Raw genomic sequence first — 8597 nt, forward strand, 5'->3', positions numbered from 1 at the left:
GGGATTTAACACATTGTAATGATTGGAAACCGGTAACGGTACCTTTTGAATAAAGGAACTGAAAATAAATTTGTGGTTGGTTGCTGCCTCAACACCATCAATTAACATAGTTGCGTTCTCTGTTGATTTACCACAACAGGTTGTTATTAAGGTAGCTACTAATGGAATGAGCAAGGTACACAAACTACTGCCTTGGCTTCCTCACACCCTGATTGCAATTGCTGAACCACAGCTTGTAAGACTTCTACCTGCATACATAGCTGATCTTTTCCCTGCTGTTCCTGGGAATTCAACCCTGGCAACACCTGTACCTGCTATGTCAAAGCAGCAACAGTCTTAGCCGCAGCAGCAGAATGTGTGTCTACCATTTTGCATACTCTACCACTACTATACAGGGTGTTACAAAAAGGTATGGCCAAACTTTCAGGAAACATTCCTCATACACAAATAAAGAAAAGATGTTATGTGGACATGTGTCCGGAAACGCTTAATTTCCATGTTAGAGCTCAGTTTAGTTTCGTCCACCTACGCTCAATGGAGCACGTTATCATGATTTCATACGGGATACTCTACCTGTGCTGCTAGAACATGTTCCTTTACAAGTACGACACAACGTGTGGTTCATGCACGATGGAGCTCCTGCACATTTCAGTCGAAGTGTTCGTACGCTTCTCAACAACAGATTCGGTGACCGATGGATTGGCAGAGGCGGACCAATTCCATGGCCTCCACGCTCTCCTCACCTCAACCCTCTTGAGTTTTATTTATGGGGGCATTTGAAAGCTCTTGTCTACACAACCCCGGTACCAAATGTTGAGACTCTTCGTGCTCGTATTGTGGACGGCTGTGATACAATACGCCATTCTCCAGGGCTGCATCAGCGCATCACGGATTCCATGCGAAGGAGGGTGGATGCATGTATCCTCGCTAACGGAGGACATTTTGAACATTTCCTGTAACAAAGTGTTTGAAGTCACGCTGGTAAGTTCTGTTGCTGTGTGTTTCCATTCCATGATTAATGTGATTTGAAGAGAAGTAATAAAATGAGCTCTAACATGAAAAGTAAGCGTTTCCGGACACATGTCCACATAACATATTTTCTTTCTTTGTGTGTGAGGAATGTTTCCTGAAAGTTTGGCCGTACCTTTTTGTAACACCCTGTATAGAAAAGCAACAAGAAAAAACAGAAAAAGTGCACTCCTGACACATAAAAATAATTATACACTAATATTTTCAGCGTATCGTTGACCAATAGAACTTAGAACAACCATGTACCGAATGCCCAAATCGTCTAAAAGTACTACAATGAATAGGACGACCTTAATGTATGGGAATTCGTGCCCTGATAGGTTACAACACTTATGCCGAACTGATGTTAAACAACTTTCCCTAACATTCCCTCTAAACAATGACAAATCCACTGGCTTTTATGATTTAACAAATGATTGCTTATGAGTGCAACTGATTCACTGAGACTTTACATGGTCCAACATATACACATGTCCACCAAAAAGGCCATCAACGAAGAAAAATTCACTCACCACACCACAGTGTGTGCAGGTACTGCTAGACGACAATTGATGCTCTAGATGTAGCCCTGTTTCCATCGAAGTGCTGAGTTGACAGTCAAATCTGACAGCAATATTACATTCCAGAGAGCTGGGGTCACTTTGTGAGTAGGATACCAGGTACGGAGTGTGGTGAGTAGTTCAGTTTACGCCTGGAGGCGTCAGTGACACCGTGGTATCTGCTATAACATTTATTTTTCGTGCTGAGTTTACAGACTTATGAAGTCAGCGGCCGGTTGTAAGCACATGCAGCGAATAAGTGCTAGTGCCTTGTGAGTGACACGGGACATCACCCTGCTGGCAGTGAGCCATGGCTGCATGCTGTCCTGTCGGTAGTGTGGGGATGAGAAGCCGCCGCCCGCCCTTACGTTCTGTGGTATAGTGTGGCTCCCACCTTCGTGTTCCTGCAGACTGTCCATCATGTGCTCAGATGAGGACTGTCGACTGCCATCCAGGATGTTAGTTGTCGTGAGACCTAGGACCTGGCCATCTACTATAGATCGACGAAGACTGTAGCAGATATTCACAAGTCGGGCAGAGGGCTGTGTGAACGCCCCATTCCTCACCGGTGTCGAGATGACAGCTTGCAGATCTCCGCGATGACCCTTAGTAAAGGAGGACAGGTCGCACACCGGTCTTCTCCTCATTCTCAATGTTCCAGTAAAGAGCAAAGACAGACCACAATTGCAGTATACATCAAGCTGCCTGTGTCTCACTGTCAGAGAAAGCAGGTAGCACCCAGACCATCATCAATTTCTCTGGTTCTAGCAACACAGACAGTATGGCAACACGACTGAATGTGTGCCCGAGCTCCGAAAGACTCGTTATTTAAACGTCTAAGCCTGCGTCTATAACGTGGTGGCTCTGAATGTATGATCGCATTTACCCTAATTTATTTGGTCTCGTTAGCGTTCCTTGCCTCACTGTGGTAATTCAGTAATTATTCTGGGTCGCCGAGATCGGCCCTTTCTGTCTACTTTTGACTTCGCAGTGGCGCTCTGGGACTGAAGTTACGAAGTGTTGCTTCACTCTGTCTTGTTATGAAACACTGCGGCGTTTGTTTTTCTGCTTTCCTCGTTCGGAGGTTGTGTGGTAATGCTCGCTTCATGCCCTGATGTCCGTTATATCGGCAATATGCCTTGTTGACATTCCAATTAGCACACTGGGCCAGATTTAAGCTTCTCCGTTCTGAACTCGCCAGTTAGAACTTTAAAATGTTTAAGCATGTACAATAACATTATTCTGCGGCGCAGCAGTCGTGCTAACTGGACATATTCTCGCTTGTTATAAAGCAATATATATCACAACTTTTCATCAAAACAACAAAACTATGTATGTTATGTAGAAAATCATCGCCGGCAGCTGTGGCCGAGCGGTTCTAGGCGCTTCAGTCTGGAACAGCGCTGCTGCTACGGTCGCAGGTTCGAATCCTGCCTCGGGCATGGATGTGTGTGACGTCCTTAGGTTAGTTAGGTTTAAGTAGTTCTAAGCCTAGGGGACTGATGACCTCAGATGTTGAGTCCCGTCGTGCTTAGAGCCATTTGAACCATTTGAGAAAATCATCTGTGCGTTAGAGAGATTTGTGGTATTTTTACAGCTGAATTACCGAATTATCCCTGTCACTAGTTTAGGCGTCCAGAGTGTTCGAGCGGTTCTAGGCGCTACAGTCTGGAACCGAGCGACCGCTACGGTCGCAGGTTCGAATCCTGCCTCGGGCATGGATGTGTGTGATGTCCTTAGGTTAGTTAGGTTTAAGTAGTTCTAAGTTCTAGGGGACTGATGACCTTAGAAGTTAAGTCCCATAGTGCTCAGAGCCATTTGAGCCAACTGGTTTAGAAATGCGATGGCGCGTGTTGGATACAGAATGCTGTAACGCTGGAGTGCTAGAGTGCATCTTCACTTCATCGTCAACCATGTACCCAAGATATTTTGCTGTCTGAGTATCAAAATTTTTGTGATCTGAAAACGACATTCATGAACAACGTTCTGCGATGGCCGATGGAGTGCACTACTGGGTAAAACTGTTGTCTCATCAGGCGTCTATGAAACGCAGATTTCCCGCCTTATCTGCTGATGAAAATGATTATGCCTGATCATTAATTCGAGGCAGAAGGTTGTGAAGTACAGCACTTTCACGGAATTCATAAGAAATGTTGGGGTATCATTCTTTTCTTTCACTTGACGCAGTGTGTATCTGCGTTGCGGTGTTTGTGTGGATTCTACAGCGTGTATCTTGGCCAAGCGAAGTGTATGTATGTGTGTGTGTGTGTGTGTGTGTGTGTGTGTGTGTGTGCGCGCACCTAGAGGAAGAACGCTGTGTTTTCGAACCAAGTGTTACCGGTCTGCCACTGTGCAACATTTACAAGGCTACACACCCAACAGAACAAGACGCGAGCCGGCCGGGGTGGCCGAGCGGTTGTAGGCGCTGCAATCTGGTACCGCGCGACCGCTACGGTCGCAGGTTCGAATCCTGCCTCGAGCATGGATGTGTGGGATGTCCTTAGGTTAGTTAGGTTTAAGTAGTTCTAAGTTCTAGGGGACTGGTAACCTCAGAAGTTAAGTCCTATAGTGCTCAGAGCCATTTTGACCCATTTGAACAAGACGCGAAGTGAAAAGAATGTAACAGTTAAATTTTCACTGATTTATTTTCTTTATTGTTTACATCAATACCAAGACGATTATATTTAATCTCTGCAAAGGAAAATAATAGCGACTGCTCCATTTTCAAAATGTTCAAATCGGTGTGAATGCCTCAGGGACCAAACTGCTGAGATCATCGGTCCATAGACTTACACACTACTTAAAGCAACTTACGCTAAGGACAACATACACACCAATGCCCGAGGGAGGACTCGAACCTCCGGTAGGAGAGGCGTCACAATCCGAGACATGGTGCCTCTAATCGCGCGGCCACCTGGCGCGGCGCTCCATTTTCCTTTTGCGTCGACTAGAAGGCCAGTATAGACAAAGTAGCCAATCATAATATTGTTCCTGATTGTCTGAGAGTTCTAGATGCCATGTTTTTCAAATGGTTCAAATGGCTCTAAGCACTATGGGACTTAACATCTGATCTGAGGTCATCAGTCCCCTAGACTAAGAACTACTTAAATCTTACTATCCTAAGGACATCACAAACATCCATGCCCCAGGCAGGATTCGAACCTGCAACCGTAGCAGCCGCGTGTTTCCGTACTGAAGCGCCTAGAACCGTTCGACCACAGCGGCCGGCGCCATGTTTTTAATTGTCTAGAGTATGTTCTGGCTACCGTAAAGCATTCAGTTCTGTTGTAGATTGCTTGAACACATTGATGTCAAATTCCGAGGTTAGTATTTATGTACGGAAATGTGGTTCGTTTCTCAGCACTGTAGCGTTTTTTTGCGATTGCATTTCACATTATGTAACATCGACCAACATTCGACCTGTAAGTCGGATCTGTGGTGACATTTTAAGAAATAGAAGTCTATATCATTTTCTGGAAGATAAATTTTAAATGAAAATCATTTACTGAGGATAATTAGTAAAGTTTACCTAATGGTAACTGGCAATGTAATGTCATGCCAGATTCTTCCACTATTGGCTGTAAAAGTAGAAGTGAAGATGAATTCATGGTGGTAGTACTTCCAGTAAATAAAGAAGCAAACAGAAGACGGAATACGTAAAACTGTCTCGTGGATACCTAGAATATTTCGTTTCTATATGAAGCATATATTTCGCCTTGGGGTATTGGCATTGTTTATTTATTTAAACTGGAAAGTTTAAGGCTATCACGTTGTCTCTTGTCCGCAGCTCGTGGCCTAGTGGCCAGTGTTGTTGCCTCTGGATCACGGGGTCCCAGGTTCGATTCCCACCCGTGTTGGGACTTTTCTCTGCCCGGGGACTGCGTGTTTGTGTTGTACTCATCATTTCATCATCATCAAAATTTATAACAATGGCTTTATTGGACTGTGTAACAAATTGGACTGAGTAAAAAATTGGAACTTTGTACGGGCGCTGATGACCGCGCAGTTGAGCGTCCCACAAGCCAAGCATCATCATCAAACGCTGTCTCTTATATCTAGGCAATCATTCTACATATTTTTCATTAATTTCATTGCCATAAACGTGTTATAAATTGTATCCTATGTACAACTTTATGCAACATTTGAAATTACTGTAGTGTTAAAAATAAAGATAAACACAGTTACATTCGTTCGTAAGAAGTACAACAACAACAATGACAAACAGCAGGAAGGCAGGTTTAAACTATTAGTGCCAGCAGCAACCGACATGATGGCAGGGGTGGAAGAGCGGGAGAGTAGGAGCGTGAAACAGCTAACGAAGGCAGGGGAAAGTAATCAGAAATGAAAAGAGAACGAAGTGTAACTATGAGAAGATGGGAACACTTGAGTTACTGTCGGAAAGAGGGAAAACTTGTCATATAAGATAATTTTCGAGGAAAAGTTATGAGAACGACAGAAGGAACTGCTAGTGATCCTTCTTAAAAGCGAGAGGGCATTTAACTGCACGTACAGTGAAGGAGAGCTTTTGCCGAAGTCGAACGGTAGCAACAGAAAAGAAATTTGCGAACATTTTTGTTCTACAGATGACTAGGATACTAGATAAGTGACGTCTTGTACATCGATTACGATGAGATGACAGGTAGTTAGTCACTGCTGGAGTATATGTGCACTGAACACCCTATAAAGTAGTAACTTGTCTGGACGCAACCAGCCTAAACAGGGGTATGAAGCACTGACATGATCGAGCAGACGGATGTTGCAGTTGTAACGCCGGCCGCTGTGGCCGAGCGTTCCAGGCGCTTCAGTCCGGAACCGCACTGCTACTACGGTCGCAGGTTCGAGTCCTGCCTCAGGCATGGATGTGTGTGATGTCCTTAGGTTAGTTAGGTTTAAGTAGTTCTAGGTCTAGGGGACTGATGACCTCACATGTTAAGTCCCATAGCGCTTAGAGCCATTTGAGCCATTTTGTGGTTGTAACACAGTCATGGTTAGTTCTGACTATCCAGTGTTCTCAATACTCTTGCGGTGTCGGATTACATCGTAATAGTAGAGGTTCGGTCGAACGAGTGATTCCATAAGTTTACGTTTCACATCCAGTGGAGATATGTTCCGGAGCTTAAGGGCATAGAGGCATGCGAAAGTGGCGACAGCACTTTTTTTTATAAGGTATTGCAATACCATCGAGAACAATAGAAGGCAACTGTTCGCGGAATCCAAGAGTTATTAATATTTAATGGGATACTAAAATTACTTGAGGTTTCCTCGTATTTAGTTTTAATCCCAGAATTTCCGCTTATCTTACCACTAAAGACAAATCTCATTCACCTGGGCGATAACAGTATTGACGTTTTCAGGTCTGGCACTTGGTTAAAGTTGGAGGTCGTCGACATAGACATTATTTTTGCAGGAGAACAGAACTGACGAGATATAATTGACATTCAAAGAATCAGTAGTGGGCCCAGGACTTAGCTCTCTGGCACTGATTGGTCGGTAGTCACTAGTTGACTATGGGTTTTCGTTCTTAGCGATAGGTCGGACTATGCTTCTTTTTGCATGGAAAGAGATATGTTCCAATTGTTTGTTATTGTTGTGGTCTTCAGTGCAGAGACTGTTTTGATGCTGCTCTCCATGCTACTCTATCCTGTGCAAGCTTCTTCATTTCGCAGTACCTACTGCAGCCTACATCCTTCTGAATCTGCTTAGTGTATTTTTACCCTCCACGCTGCCCTCCGATACTAAATTGGTGATCCCTTGATGCCTCAGAACATGTCCTACCAACCGATCCCTTCTTCTAGTGAAGTTGTGCCACAAACTTCTCTTCTCCCCAGTTCTGTTCAATACCTACTCATTAGTTATGTGGTCTACCCATCTAATCTTCAGCATTCATCTGTAGCAGCAAATTTCGAAAGCTTCTATTCTCTTCTTGTCTAAACTATTTATCGTCCATGTTTCACTTCCATACATGGCTACACTCCACACAAACACTATCAAAAACGATTTCCTGACATTTAAATTATACTCGATGTTAACAAATATATCTTCTTAAGAAATGCTTTCCTTGCCATTGCCTCTCTACTTCGCCCATTATCAGTTATTTTGCTCCCCAAACAGCAAAATTCATTTATTACTTTAAGTGTCTCATTTCCTAATCTAATTCCCTCAGCATCACCTGATTTAATTTGACTACATTCTATTATCCTCGTTTCGCTTTCGTTGATGTTCATCTTATATCCTCCTTTCAAGACACTGTCTCTTCCGTTCAGCTGCTCTTCCAGGTCCTTCGCTGTCTCTGACAGAATTACAATGTCATCGGTGAACCTCAAAGTTTTTATTTCTTCTCCATGGATTTTAATTCCTATTCTGAATTTTTCTTTTGTTTCCTTTACTGTTTGCTCAATATACAGATTGAATAACATCAAGGATATGCTACAACCCTGTCTCACTGACTTCCTAACCACTGCTTCCCTTTCATGCCCCTCGACTCTTATAAATGCCATCTGGTTTCTGTACAAATTGTAAATAGCCTTTCGCTCCCTGTATTTTACCCTGCCACCTTCAAAATTTGAAAGAGAGTATTCCAGTTAACATTGTCAAAAGCTTTCTCTAAGTTTACAAATGCTAGAAACGTAGGTTTGCCTTTCGTTAATCTATCTTCTAAGATAAGTCGTAGGGTCAATAATGCCTCACGTGTTCCAACATTTCTACGGAATCCAAACTGAATTTCCCCGAGGTTCCAATTTTCCAGTTACGAGAGAAAAATTAGGTACTAAGGCATTTGCAGTGTTCTTTATCATGATTATACTGATTCCGTCGTTGCCTATCGCTTCGGAATAGATTATCGTTATTGCTTTTCTTGTTGTATTTATTGTAATATTTTAGCTGGAAAGCGTCGTGATAAGTTATTTAGTCTGTGAATTCTTCCGGACAATAGTTCTTTGGATCGTGGGGTTTAACTGTTGCTGAGGAAAATTCATTCAGTTCGTCAGTTGTAACCTGAAAAACAGTTTGTGATGTTTCCTTTCAGATACT

The sequence above is a fragment of the Schistocerca serialis genome, chromosome 3 (genome assembly GCF_023864345.2).
Source record: "Schistocerca serialis cubense isolate TAMUIC-IGC-003099 chromosome 3, iqSchSeri2.2, whole genome shotgun sequence".
NCBI classification, from domain to species: Eukaryota; Metazoa; Arthropoda; class Insecta; order Orthoptera; family Acrididae; genus Schistocerca; species Schistocerca serialis.